This window comes from Aegilops tauschii, chromosome 2, assembly GCF_002575655.3.
Source record: "Aegilops tauschii subsp. strangulata cultivar AL8/78 chromosome 2, Aet v6.0, whole genome shotgun sequence".
Lineage (NCBI taxonomy): Eukaryota > Viridiplantae > Streptophyta > Magnoliopsida > Poales > Poaceae > Aegilops > Aegilops tauschii.
Window position 1 is genome coordinate 56,691,794 of NC_053036.3, and position 13,116 is coordinate 56,704,909.

Here is a 13,116-nt window from a genome sequence, read left to right on the forward strand (position 1 = left end):
GTATCCCCCGGGGGTGGCTAGGGTGTTATCATCCAAATGCTTGCAACAAATATTTTGTTAACATGGCAAAAATGTGTTTAAAATTGCATGGTGTACTATGAATATTATTGAAACAAGTTGCCATGACCAAATAAAAATAACCATGGGCTAATTGATAAAATTGCCATGTTACCTACACTAAAATAAAAATGGCCTAATTAATAAAATTTCCATGTTACCTACATTAAAATAACCATGGGTTAATTAATAAAATTGCTAGTCTGAATAAGAAAATTGTCATGTTACCTATAATAAAACTACCATGGTCTAATTAAATAAATTGTCATGGTCTAAATAATAAAATTGGCAGGCTACATAAAATAAACTACCATGGTCTAATTAATAAAATCACCATGGTATAACAAGTGTCAACCTAGCATTTCATATCCTGGTTGGTCTGGTTAGGCTTCTAATAGGCCTTGTCTCTCTTTTTTTGCCCAAAAGCATGACTCTACACTCTAAGGTAGAGTGGAGAATAAGGATTGGGACACGTCACTGAATACATTTTTGTGTTTTCGAAATGGTGTATGACTCCGGCCACTGCATCAAACATGCACACAACCAAAGCAGAATACCAATGGTAATTGGAAATACACTATTTGGCACTTAACCGGAGTTATAGCCTTTTTATAGAAGAAGCCCAGTTATAGCTGTTTTCGCACGCAGCGCTCACACCACAACTCTTCCTTTGTTCTAACTGGCTGGCCCGTGTTTTTCTTTTTCCCTCACTGGTTTTGGGAATGTGCTAGAAAATTATCTTTGGTTATTGCGGTTCAGTTTTCTCTAGGGTTTTTTATAACGGGTTTTGTTTGGTATTTTGTTTTGTTTTTCAATTTCGTGAATTTTCCAAAAATCACAAAATAAATTAAATTGACTATTTTTTCCTCAATTCATGCATTTTTTAAAAACCATGAATATTTTAGAAATTCCTGAACTTTTCAAAATTCATCAACCTTTTTTTAGTTCGTTAACTTTTTTCAAATCCATGAACATTTTCCGAATCTTCTAACTTTTTTCAAATTAGCAAAAAGAATGAAACCCGTGATTTTTTTTTCAAAGTCAGCGGTCAAGTGGTCAATGCTCGACCAGGTCAATCCTGAACCGAGGGAACGGGGCGCATGCCGAGCGAGCGCCGAGCGAGCTCACTCGCGTTGTTGGGCAAGACCATGCGAGCAGTCATGTGAACGTTGCTTCGCTATCGACGTGAGAAATACAATGGTAAAAATGATTCGTGATTTGGACGAACGGTTTAAGAGATAACACGTTTAAAAAAAGAATCTATAAAAAAAATACACAAACAAACTCACCCATGCCTCTCGTGAATGGAGAGAAATCCCAACAAAACTCTTGGGGAGAAATCCGGACAAAACTCTTGAGGAGGTGTACGTAAGTAACCTTTGAAAGGGCACTCCTTAATTCTTAATTAGTGATTTCGGAGGTCGCAGCGATACGTCGACCAAATTGAACAATTACCTTTGGGGTACAATGCCCAACTCACTCTTATCAGGCCGGTTCGGTAGCCGAATCTCTTCTAAACGGGACATCAGAGTTCTACATATATTCATGTCTACAGGATCCAAAGAACTTCTAACCTCTCCCATGCCAAGCAGTCAAAGTCATCTTCCAAACAATGAGTCCACATTGGTTGCTGCACATAACAAATATGAAAACTGTAACCGAAGTGGAGTTTTCCTTTTTAGTGGAGTGAAACTAAAGTGGAGTTCTGGTAGCTCAAATAGTACTATCACGCAAAAACTGAAAGAGAGATACTTCGTTTATGCGTGGCAAGTGTAGGAGTATTTTCCTAGTCAAATAAAAAAAAATCCGGGTTGCCACTAACTCCTGAGGGCTACTTTAGCACAACACAGTTCTTGAGTGATTAGCAGTGTGCATACCGTGGCTGAACTTCGTTTGCACATAGTGATATATCATCTCGTGGTGCCACGCGAAAAACCATCAGATCGGCCACTTGATCGACCATCTCCTGTCGATATCCAAATGAACAGCGTGCCACATCGATCGTCACTTGCACGGACCCGGCCATAAGCAGCGAAGCGTGCTGCATAATCTACCTGTTTCAGCCGTGTGTAACGTGTATTCTTTGTCTGAGGAGGAGACTTTCTCCTAAACTTGTTTTTGATCTTCCTTTCTTCTGTACGTGACGGCTGTTTCTGACTTGCAGTGCTGGAGCAAGAACCCCACTACAGGGTCGATTCTCGTTCCGTCTCTGCGTGCTCATCAGTTTGATTGATGCCTGACAGCGACAAACAAGGGATTATAGACTTGTAGATGAAAACTACAAACAAGAACCAGATTATATATTTCATAGTGAAAACATATCTACAAACAAGGGAATATGCCCTCCTTTACTTCAATTTCCATTGGGCTACTTGGTGCAGAGGTCTGAAGCAATTGGAAGTTGGAACCTAAAAGAAACACAGCGACTTGGGTTCTACAGTTAACCTGGTTTAATTCCTATGTTCTTATGCTCAACATCTGCGTTGGACAAGCAGATGATCTTGCACCCGAGACCACAGGGGCAACACGGAGCGCTACGACGATCACGCGCCATTGCCTGAAGAGCATGCCCGCAGAGTGCTTTTGCAGTTTATGAAGATGAAGCTCATGTTACTGTCGGCTACTTCCTAACACCAAGTCCAGCCTTGTCCACAACAAAATCAGCAATGCAGTACTTGTTGCCAAATGCCAAGTAATAATGGGTTTGCCGACAGAAGAAAAAGTGCACTGTCGACCAGTCATCCCGCAACTGCAAAAGCTTTGCAATCCCAGCAGACCAGCTGCCACTCTTGCTCGTGTGCCTCGCTTGTACCCAGCGACCATCATGGCACAAATCAAGCAAATAACCTTTACAAAAAGGGTCAGGCCACTCCATGTCTCCATCTAGCTAGCAGCCTACCACATTATGGACGCCTTGGCACCACTACTACTCCGGTCCCTTGTCTCCTCGCACCTCGGCTACCCGGCCCCTGCAGACTCCGCAGGTCCAGCCCCAGCCCCAGCCCCAGCGCCTCCTTCTCGTCCCACCACGACCTGCCTCCGCGCAATTGTTGTCGAACAAGGGGTTTGGGGCTTGGGCAGCGGATGCGAGGACGGGTCCTTGCACGCCTCCAGGCCCAGCTTCTCGTGCTTCAGGTACCGGCACAGTGTCCCCTGCTCCCTGGGGTGTGCCTGCATTGCAAAAGGATACACCCTTGAATGAACACAAGTTGTTGCTAATTTTCAGTTTTCTCACATCTTCATTTAACATTGGGGTCTTCCCTTTTTGGGGGCCCAAAAGGTGCATCAGGATTTGTGATCGGGATATGGGAATGGTGTGCTGTATATTGCTTTTGTCTGATTGTTGCTCCTCACCGATTGGGAAGGGAAACAAGATGAGAGGCATAAATCCTACTCCCTCCGTCCCAAAATATAAGAGCGGTTTTTACACTAGTGTAGTGTCAAAATGCTCTTATATTTTGGGACGGAGGGAGTACTTGGAAAGACTACCGATGTGCACATTCTATCGGGTACAGACTAATAGCTGCCGTGTGCATACACATTGGTACTTGCCTGCATTGCACAAGGTCACGAATCCAGGGCAGCTTCTCGTAGTTCAGGCATCCGCACAACGTCCCCCACTTCCCGGACATCAGCATGGGGGGTGGCTGCATTGCACAAGGATACATCATTAAATAGAGATATTGCTAATTTTTGGTTGTTTGACATCTTCACTTGATGTTGCAAACTAGTACTAAACTAAGTCTGTAGCTAGGTTATATATGAAGTGACCTTGAGATGAGAAATGGTTGTCTGACCTTCGACGACGAAAGAGGGGGTCGGAGCTCAAGCAGCCGCTGCAACAACAGATCCTTGCACACCTCCAGGGTCAGCTTCTTGTACTTTAGGCACCAGCGCATCATCCCCTGCTCCCTGGGCATCAGCGCAGACGCGGCGTGTGCCTGCATGCACAAGGATACACCATTAAGTGGAGCTATTGCAGTTTTTTGGTTGTGTGAAATTTTCACTTCAATGCTGCACACTACTAAAGCTGAACTTACTCTCTTTTATGGTGCACAACTATTAGTCAGTAGCTAGGTTATATATGAAGTGGCCTTAGGATGAGAATGATTAGATGTTGATTGAAAAGCTTAGTAATGTGATTGAGAATTAAGAAAGTTGCAGGCAACTTATGAAGAGGGAACCCGATATCAAATCCAGCAAGCAAGTACTCACAAAATTCAACCAAGTTCTGTAAACATTTCTTGCTAATGATATTAGCACAGTCAAGCTCAATCATGCTGCAACCAGGGCAATTTTGTAGTGATCATCAATTTGTGTGTTTCCATGCTTCAAATGAAGGGTGTGGATGAGAGGGAAATTAAAAAGAGGAGCACATACATAAAGGAGAGGAAGATGATTAAATGAGGGGGAAAACAGTTGCACATAGAAAGTACCAATGACAATCCGGCAGAAGAGTCCTTGGTTCCATTGCAACAGTACACACAACAGTACTAATTTTCAGTTTTCTGACATCTTCACCTAACATAGGGGTCTTCCCTTTTTGGGGGGCCCAAAAGGTGCATCAGGATTTGTGATTAGGGATATGGGAATGGTGTGTTGTATATTGCTTGCATATGATTATTGCTCCTCACCGATTGGGAAGGGAAACAAGACGGGAGGCATAAATCCTACTTGGAAAGACTACTGATATGCTCATCATATCATGGTACAGATAACTAACAGCTGCCGTGTGCATACACATTACTACTTGCCTGCATTGCACAAGGTCACGCCTTCAGGGCCAGCTTCTCGTAGTTCAGGCACCTGCACAGCGTCCCCCGCTTGCTGCCGGACATCGGCATGGGGTGCGGCTGCATTGCACAAGGATACATCATGAAATAGACACAAGCCGTTGCTAATTTTCAGTTGTCTGACATCTTCACTTGATGTTGCACACCACAAAGGCTAGCTTACTCTTTTTTATGGTGTGCAACTATTAGTCTGTAGCTAGGTTATATTTGAAGTGACCTTCGGACGAGAATGGCTGTCTGACCTTCGACGATGAACAAGGGGTTTGATGCTCGGGCAGCCGCAGGAACAACAGGTCCTTCCACACCTCCAGAGTCAGATTCTCATAGTTGAGGCACTGGCACATCATCCCCCGCTCCCTGGATGTCAGCATGGTGTGTGCCTGCACGCAGAAGGATACACCATTAAATGGAGCTATTGCTAATTTTTGGTTGTCTGACATCTTCACTTGATGTTGCACACTACAAAGGTTAGCTTACTCTTTTTATGGTGTGGAACTATTAGTCTCTCTATAGCTAGGTTATATAAGAAGTGACCATCAGATAAGAATGGTTATTTGACCTTCGGTGGCGAAACAGGGGTTCGGAGCTCGGGTGGCCGCCGGAGCAACAAGTCCTTGCAAGCCTCCAGGGTCAGATTCTCGTAGTTGAGGCACTGGCACATCATCCCCCGCTCCCTGGATGTCAGCATGGTGTGTGCCTGCATGCAGAAGGATACACCATTAAATGCAGCTGTTGCTAATTTTTGGTTGTCTGACATTTTCACTTAATGTTGCACAGTACTAAGGCTGAACTCACTCTCTTTTATGGTCTGCAACTACTAGTCTGTAGCTAAGTTATATATGAAGTGACCTTCAGATAAGAATGGTTATTTGATCTTCGGTAGCAAAACAGAAGGATGCACCACTAAGTTGAGCTATTGCTAATTTTTGGTTATCTGACACTTTCACTTAATGTTGCACACTACAATAGTCTGTAGCTAGGTTATATATTAAGTGACCTTCACATGAGAATGGTTAGATGTTCATTGAAAAGCTTAGTAATGTGATTGTGAATTAAGAAAGTTGCAGGCAACTTATGAAGAGAGAACCCGATATCAAATCCAGCAATCAAGTACTCACAACATTCAACAAAGTTCTGTAAACATTTCTTGTTAATGATATTAGTACAGTCAAGCTCAATTATTCTGCAACCAGAGCATTTAGCATGATCATCAATCTGTGTATTTCCATGCTTCAAAGGAAGGGTGTGGACGAGATGGAAATTAAAGAGAGGAGCACATACATGAAGGAGAGGAAGATGATTATAAAGGAGAAAAAAAACATTTGCACATAGAAAGCAAAGCACCAATGGCAATCGGGCAGAAGAGTCTTAGGTTACATTGCAGTAGTACGCTAAACAAAGATGATATCCTGGTTGTAAGATGAAAAGACATCAACACCGAGGAGGGGTCGATTTGACAGATTAATGGCAGAATGAATCACAAAAGTGCACTGCCAACAGGGGAAAATGTAAAAGGTTACACCTGCATGCAGGCAAACAAAGTTGGGTTTTTGACAGGCATGGCAGAAGAAAGTACGCTGTAAATCACTATAGGTGAATTTATTTTTGTGTGGAACCTTAGTAACTTAGTATAGATGAAAAAAAGTGCCCCAACTTGCGGAGCTGCAGCTCAAGATAGATGTCCTGCAGAGGAGATATATATAGGTGTGAACTAAAAACAATTTGGGATTTCGAACGAAATAAAAAGAAATTGTGCAAACAAGGATGCCAAAATTCAGAAGAGTAGTTCTCTGAGACAAGTGCATTAATTTAGACATGAAATTTCAGTAGGTTGTATAGATTGACTTGATGACTTCGGAAAGAACTTCATTTATGCAGGATAGGATGAAAGGATACGGCCAAGTGACAAGGTTTTTAGATGTAATGGGCGAAGTACTACACAATACATTTGTCCATCATTAGCATCCCATGACAGTACAACCGATCTCAGTTCAGTTGCTTTGCAAAATTCCTGCTGAGAAATATGCATTATAAGGCACAACAAAAATTTACAGTGATCGTTCAGATGCACATAATGAAATAAAATCATTTTATTTGTCTTGCAAAATATTTTGTGATTCAATATTTTATTTAACATTACTATCAAGAATGATCAAAATTTCATACCACAGACCAAATAAGAATTTTGTACCTCAGATAAATTTTTATACGAAATCGATAATACCGAGATAAATTTATAGGTGTGATGGTGACCAAAAAGAACTAGTGGACATGATATGTCTTGGTTGACTGGAATAAATGTTTCTAAGGTGAATTAGTAGAAACGTCCACTTGTACTCCTATATTAGCTTTCCCATAAATCGAAATAATTATAGTAATTTAGCGTTTTCACAATTTCCGATAACACTAAAATGCTACTATTGGTTTGCAAGATCATTGTTTTTCAGTTGTATAATTACCTTAAAATGGCAAACAGAACAGGCAATTTTTTTTAGCTTGGTCAGCTTTTGCACAAGCAGAGAAAAGGCAACACTCACTAAACAGTGTAAACAATAACGACTATGATCACAATTACGACCTGGCAAGGATCAAACAAGCTATGTGATAGTGATAGCTATGCAGGGAAGGAGGTAACTGGGATGCAACAGAAATTTTTACCAATTGACACTGTCGGTGACGATAATAGCGACGGTGGGAAGTTGTAATATGCGTGTGTCTATTTGGGATATGCGGAACACACCCTCTCAAGCTGGAATGTGTTAACGTCCTGCGCGAAACAACTTCGGCCGGCCGACGTGCTTCCGCAATAATATAGGAGCAAATGCCTCCCCACTGCACCCATGAGGCCGGACCCAGAATCCAACGTGATTGGCTTCTCCATCTGCCACTGGGTGAACCTCCCACCATTGTTTCGCCAAACAGTATAAATAACGGGAGATGTGTCAGGCTTAGGCACAAACATCAGAATCATGCCTTGGTCTGCCTCGGCGATCACCACATTCTCACCCAGCTTTCTTTCACAGGGTGGGTGGTCAGCCACGGAGAACTCCATCCTCCGGATCTCAAGCAGGAACAATTTCTCGGTGGAACATGAAAGCCAGTAGAAACAGCCATGGGCGTAATGGCGCATCAGGCGGTAAAACACATGCGCCGATAACTCGAAGCCAGGTGACATCTCGCTCCAAGTCAGTGTTGGAACGATTCGCCATTGCCGTGTGCCCGAACAGAAGACAAAAATCACCGGCTTAGTTGGGAGCAGCATCATCCAGATCACCCTGAATGACGCCTCGTCCGTCGCAGCTACCTCGTCGTCGTCGCCGGAAGGGACGAGGCAGGAGTCTTCGTGGCAGAACCCTTCTGCGCCCGCAACCGAAGCGGCTAGGTCATCAGGGATCCGGGGAAGCAAGAGATAGTGTTGGTGCAAGGGGTCGCACACGACCATCTCATAGGAGGGAGATTCCAGCCCCTCACCGGCGCCGCGACGGCGGGGACGGGGCCTTTCGAGGAGTACGCGGCCGTCACGGACATCCTGCACGGACCAGGGCCAGGAGGGGGAAGGGGAGGGGAGGAAGTCGAAGGAGAAGTCGGCGGCGCTGGCGACGGCCCTGGCCGCGAGCGCGGAGGGGTGAGGCGGGACGACGGGGTGGAAGCGGTGCCGCTCTGTGTCGAGGAAGCCGAGGAGGGGCGGGGGTGGAGCTTGCGGAAGCGCCGGGTGAAGGAGCGGCCGGTGATTAGGCGGCGGAAGGAGACGCAGGCGGCCGAGGCGTGGATGAGGTCGGCTGCGGTGGGGAGGCGGAGCAGGATTTCCACCAGCAGCTCGTCGGGGATCGCTGGCAAGGCCATTGCAGCATGACAACGGACAACACAATGGAGAATGGGTATTTTGCAGTACAAGCCTCTGGCCGGAGCCCAACAGCCCAAAGTCCTTTCTGGTTGTGTTTCGCTGCGACTCGGAGGAAGACTTGCAGCACTGCACACATTCCCCTCGGAAGAAAAGCATCACACACAGCCGCCGCCGCCCAGAGAATGGCCTTGCCGGTGATCCCCGACGAGCTCCTGGTGGAAATCCTCCTCTGCCTCCCCACCGCTGCCGACCTCATCCGCGCCTCCGCCGCCTGCTGTTCCTTCCGCCGCCTAATCGCCAGCCGCTCCTTCACCCGGCGCTTCCGCAAGCTCCACTCCCCGCCCCTCCTCGGCTTCCTCGACACAGGGCGGCACCGCTTCCACCCTGCCGTCCCGCCTTACCCCTCCGCGCCCGCGGCCAGGGCCGTCGCCAGCGCCGCCGACTTCTCCTTCGACTTCCTCCCCTCCCCCTCCCAGCACTGGTCCGTGCAGGATGTCCGTGATGGCCGCGTACTCCTCGAAAGGCCCCGCCCCTACCGTCGCGGCGCCGGTGAGGGGCTCGAATCTCCCTCCGATGAGATGGTCATGTGCGACCCCTTGCACAGGCGGTATCTCTTGCTTCCCTGGATCCCCGATGACCTAGCCGCTTCGGTTGTGGGTGCACAAGGGTTCTGCTACGAAGACTCCTCCCTCGTCCCTTCCGGCGACGACGAGGAGGCAGCTGCGACGGACGAGGCGTCATTCAGGGTGATCTGGATGATGCTGCTCCCAACTAAGCCGGTGATCTTTGTCTTCTGCTCGGGCACACGGCAATGGCGAACAGTTCCATCACTGACTTGGAGCGAGATGTCGCCTGGCTTTGTGTTATCGGAACATGTGTTTTCTTTCCTGAGGCGCCATTACGCCCATGGCTGTCTCTACTGGACTTCAGGCTCCACCGAGAAATTCCTCGTGCTTGACATCCGGAGGATGGAGTTGTCCGTGGCTGACCACCCACCCCGTGAAAAACAATCGGGTGAGAATGTGGTGATCGCGGAGGCAGACCAAGGCACGATTCTGATGTTTGTGCATAAACCTAACACATCTCCCGTTACTTATACTGTTTGGCAAAACAATGGTGGGAGCTCCACTTCCACCCAGTGGCAGCAGATGGAAAAGCCAATCACGTTGGATTCTGGGTCCGGCCTCATGGGTGCAGTGGGGAGGCATTTGCTCCTATATTATTGCGGAAGCACGTCGGTCGGCCGAAGTTGTTTCACGCAGGACGTTAACACATTCCAGCTTGAGAGGGTGTGTTCCGCATATCCCAAACAGACACACGTGTATTGCAACTTCCCACCGTCGTTATTATCGTCACCGACAGTGTCAAGCGGTAAAATTTTCTGTTGCATCCTATTTACCTCCTTCCCTTCTTCATAGCTATCACTATCACACAGCTTGTTTGATGCTTGCCAGTTCGTCATTGTGATCATAGTTATTGTTTACACTGTTTAGTGAGTGTTGCCTTTCCTGTACTTGTGCAAAAGCTAACCAAGCTATTTTTTTGTCTGTTCTGTTGCCATTTTAAGGTAATTATACAACTAAAAAACAATGATCTTCCAAACCAATAATAGCATTTTAGTTTTATCTGTAATTGTGAAAAACACTAAATTACAACTATTATTTTGATTTTTATGGCAAAACTAATAGAGGAGTCCAAGTTTTAATTAGGACTTTTCTGCCAATTCACCTTAGAAACATTTATTCCAGTCAACCAAGACATATCATGTCCACAAGTTCTTTTTGGTCACCATCACACCTATAAATTTATCTCAGTATTATCGATTTCATATAAAAATTTATCTGAGGTACAAAAATCTTATTTGGTCTGTGGTATGAAATTTTGATCATTCTTGATAGTAAAGTTAAATAAAATATTGAATCACAAAACATTTTGCAAGACAAATAAAATGATGTTATTTCATTATGTGCATCTGAACGATCACTGTAATTTCTGTTGTGCCTTATAGTGCATATTCCTCAGCAGGAATTTTGCAAAGCAACTGAACTGAGATCGGTAGTACTGTCATGGGATGCTAATGATGGACAAATGTATCATGTAGTACTTTGCCCGTTACATTTGAAAACCTTGTCACTTGGCCGTATCCTTTCATCCGATCCTGCATAAATGAAGTTCTTTCCAAAGTCATCAAGTCAATCTATACAGCCTACTGAAATTTGATGTCTGAATTAATGCACTTGTCCCAAAGAACTACTCTTCTGAATTTTGGCATCCTTATCTGCACAATTTCTTTTTATTTCCTTAGAAATCCCAAATTGTTTTTAGTTCACACCTATATATATCTCCTCTGCAGGACATCTATCTTGAGCTGCAGCTCCGCAAGTTGGGGCACTTTTTTTTTCATCTCTACTAAGTTACTAAGGTTCCACACAAAACTAAATTCACCTACAGTGATTTACAGCATACTTTCTTCTGCCATGCCTGTCAAAAACCCAGCTTTCTTTGCCTGCATGCAGATGTAACCTTTTACATTTTCCCGTGTTGGCAGTGCACTTTTGTGATTCATTCTGCCATTAATCTGTCAAATTGACCCCTCTTCGGTATTGATGTCTGTTCATCTTACAACCAGGATATCATCTTTGTTTAGCGTACTACTGCAATGTACCTAAGACTCTTCTGCCCAATTGCCATTGGTGCTTTGCTTTCTATGTGGAAATGTTTTTCCTCCTTTATAATCATCTTGCTCTCCTTCATGTATGTGCTCCTCTCTTTAATTTCCCTCTCGTCCACACCCTTCCTTTGAAGCATGGAAATACACAAATTGACGACCACTGCAAAATGCTATGGTTGCAGAATGATTGAGCTTGACTGTACTAATATCATTAACAAGAAATGTTTCAGAACTTTTTGAATGTTTTGAGTACTTGTTTGCTGGATTTGATATCCGGTTCTCTCTTCATAAGTTTCCTGCAACTTTCTTAATTATCAATCACATTACTAAGCTTTTCAATCAACATCTAATCATTCTCATGTGAAGGTCACTTAATATATAACCTAGCTACAGACTATAGTAGTGTGCAACATTAAGTGAAAGTGTCAGACAACCAAAAATTAGCAGTAGCTTGACTTAGTGGTGCATCCTTCTGTTTCGTCACCGAAGGTCAAGTAACCTTTCTTATCTGAAGGTCGCTTCATACATAACCTAACTACAGACTAGTAGTTGCAGACCATAAAAGAGAGTAAGTTCAGCCTTAGTGGTGTGCAACATTAAGTAAAAATGTCAGACAACCAAAAATTAGCAACAGCTCCATTTAATGGTGTATCCTTCTGCGTGCAGGCACACACCATGCTGACATCCAGGGAGCGGGGGATGATGTGCCAGTGCCTCAACTACGAGAATCTGACTCTGGAGGCGTGGAAGGACCTGTTGTTCCGGTGGCCGCCCAAGCTTCAAACCCCTTGTTCGTCGTCGAAGGTCAGACAACCATTCTCGTCCGAAGGTCACTTCAAATATAACCTAGCTACAGACTAATAGTTGCACACCATAAAAAAGAGTAAGCTAGCCTGTGTAGTGTGCAACAACATCAAGTGAAGATGTCAGACAACTGAAAATTAGCAACAGCTTGTGTCTATTTCATGATGTATCCTTGTGCAATGCAGCTGTACCCCATGCCGATGTCGGGTGGCAAGCGGGGGACGTTGTGCGGGTGCCTAAACTACAAGAAGCTGGCCCTGAATGCGTGACCTTGTGCAATGCAGGCAAGTAGTAATGTGTATGCACACGGGAGCTGTTAGTTATCTGTACCAAGATATGATGAGCATATCGGTAGTCTTTCCAAGTAGGATTTATGCCTCCGATCTTGTTTCCCTCCCAATCGATGAGGAGCAATAATCATACGCAAGCAATATGCATCACACTTTCCCATATCCCAGTCACAAATCCTGATGCACCTTTTGGGCCCCCCAAAAAGGGAAGACCCCTATGTTAAGTGAAGATGTCAGAAAACTGAAAATTAGTACTGTCGAGTGTGCTATTGCAATGGAACCTAGGACTCTTCTGCCGGATTGTCATTGGTACTTTCTATGTGCAACTGTTTCCCCCTCCTTTAATCATCTTCCTCTCCTTTATGTATGTGCTCCTCTTTTTAATTTCCCTCTCATCCACACCCTTCATTTGAAGCATGGAAACACACAAATTGATGATCACTACAAAATTGCCCTGGTTGCAGCATGATTGAGCTTGACTGTGCTAATATCATTAGCAAGAAATGTTTACAGAACTTGGTTGAATTTTGTGAGTACTTGATTGCTGGATTTGATATCGGGTTCCCTCTTCATAAGTTGCCTGCAACTTTCTTAATTCTCAATCACATTACTAAGCTTTTCAATCAACATCTAATCATTCTCATCCTAAGGCCACTT

At 44.7% G+C, this 13,116-nt stretch overlaps 1 long non-coding RNA gene across 1 annotated transcript in view; it reads left to right on the forward strand.

Annotated features, from left to right (window-relative positions):
- The window catches only part of LOC120974404 (uncharacterized), a 7,370-nt gene extending 4,390 nt beyond the window's left edge, over positions 1–2,980 (forward strand). The window contains exon 3 of the long non-coding RNA XR_005769811.1: positions 2,222–2,980. This is a non-coding gene — a long non-coding RNA (uncharacterized lncRNA). The remainder of the gene's footprint in view (positions 1–2,221) is intronic.
- Positions 2,981–13,116: the final 10,136 nt, after the last annotated feature.